This window comes from Bison bison, unplaced genomic scaffold (genome assembly GCF_000754665.1).
Source record: "Bison bison bison isolate TAMUID 2011002044 unplaced genomic scaffold, Bison_UMD1.0 scf7180017864503, whole genome shotgun sequence".
NCBI lineage: Eukaryota > Metazoa > Chordata > Mammalia > Artiodactyla > Bovidae > Bison > Bison bison.
This window is the reverse complement of record NW_011495061.1, coordinates 3036447-3038652: the sequence shown is the minus strand read 5'-3', so window position 1 is coordinate 3038652 and position 2206 is coordinate 3036447.

Below are 2206 nucleotides of genomic sequence, written 5' to 3'. Positions count from 1 at the left end.
TCATGGCATCGGGTCCCATCACTTCATGGGAAATAGATGAGTTAACAGTGGAAACAGTGTCAGACTTTATTTTTTGAGGCTCCAAAATCACTGCAGATGGTGACTGCAGCCATGAAATTAAAAGACGCTTACTGCTTGGAAGGAAAGTTATGACCAATCTAGATAGCATATCGAAAAGCAGAGACATTACTTTGCCAACAAAGGTCCATCTAGTCAAGGCTATGGTTTTTCCTGTGGTCATGTATGGATGTGAGAGTTGGACTTTGAAGAAAGCTGAGTGCCAAAGAATTGATGCTTTTGAACTGTGGTGTTGGAGAAGACTCCTGAGAGTCCCTTGGACTGCAAGGAGATCCAACCAGTCCATTCTGAAGGAGATCAGCCCTGGGTGTTCTTCGGAGGGAATGATGCTAAAGCTGAAGTTCCAGTACTTTGGCCACCTCGTGTGAAGAGTTGACTGATTGGAAAGGACTCTGATGCTGGGAGGGATTGGGGGCAGGAGGAAAAGGGGACGACAGAGGATGAGATGGCTGGATGGCATCACTGACTCGATGGACGTGAGTCTGAGTGAACTCCAGGAGTTGGTGATGGACAGGGAGGCCTGGCGTGCTGCAATTCATGGGGTCGCAAAGAGTCGGACACGACTGAGCAACTGAACTGAACTGAACTGATATATACCTACAGGAAAACATATCTCCATGGACTTATGCAGGAAATGGAAAGAATGGCCAGGATCCCAATTCCCTTGAGTCAAAAAAGCTTTGAACTTTTGGGAACAAAGTACATAGTGGTGACCAGGGCAGAGAGGGGAAAACCTGTCCTGCCCACCCAACAGGCAGAGCAGAAGATGGAAGACTCTTCTGCGCACACTCCTGCTTTGGCTGGGCCAGGCTCAAGCAATGGAAAATAAGTCACATTATTAGCAAATGCTGTCTTGATTGAACATAAGCATTCAAAAGCAGTTTTGGTTATAATCCAGTGTCAACAAGTCTTTTACGCTTTTATAGAAGTAGATTAGGTGAGGTTCATGCCAGGTTGGCACCTTGGACCGGGGTAGTGGGGGGGAGTAAGCAGGGAGGCGGCGGTGTATGACATCCACACAACCAGGCTGTGTCTAGCCAGTCAGGCAGAAGAGATTTAGAGAAACCAGTTCTGACCCTGGGATAACAGGAAATGTCTACTGAGCACTTCTCAAGTTACCTAGTGAAACATCCTTATGGGCCAGGAGAGTAAGCACACCCCCTGAAAGCATTACTTTTCCTTGAAGTCTCTGGATTATCGTTCGTGTGAATCCCATCCTCACCTCCACCCCCAAAACGAAGTTTGAGAAATGTTGGTGCCTCAGGAAGGCTTTTTTAATCTTCTGGCATTAAGTCAGAAACCCCAGTGTTGAAGAGATCACACAATATGGCATTTCACATTGCCTAAGCCTGTAGGGTCTCTTGGCTGTGAGCGGATTTGCTATTTAGAGCACAAACTTCCTCTCAATCTCTGCTCACCCGCAGACAGTGGGAAAAGGCCGGAGTTTTTCTACTGTTGTTCAAGGACATTTTAAATAATACAATCTTGCTCAACGAGATGTGAGTTTTCAGTTGGCATGGGGCCTGCCCTCCTGTTTAGATGGCCAGACTCATGTGGCAAACAGGATATAAATATATGACATCAACAAGATAAAATAATCTCTTATTTTTATCCCAAGTGGTTTTGATGGTTTGTTTTCCACTGAGAGACAGTTAGAAACTAGAAGAAACTATTTTATGAGTGAAGATTTCATCATTTACCTTTTCATAAAAGGGCTCGTGTCAGAAAAGTTTTCTGAACCACTCTGGTGCCTGAGAAACACGGTTGAGCCCTTAGACGTGCCAGCACCTTCTGGTCATTACAGGCACTAACCCACTTTATATCAGCAGGTTTGGTGGCCGGTCAGGAGCCTCAGACAGCAGGGCACTGAACGGAAGTCAGAGCATCACCACGTGACACGCCGGGGCAGAGAGTGACCATCTGGAGGGGAGGCTTTTGAACGGGTCATGCCTGGGACTGGGTCCGAAGACTAAGGTCTTCCACCACCGGACGCCAGGCCCGCGGCTGCCAACTGCTGGGAAACCGCCCTCCCGCGGCCGCCGTCCACCCGAGGCCTCGGGCGCTCTAGGCCAACCCCGTCCGTCCGTCCGTCCGTCAGTCAGCGCTCCTTCCCCTCGGCCGGTCTATC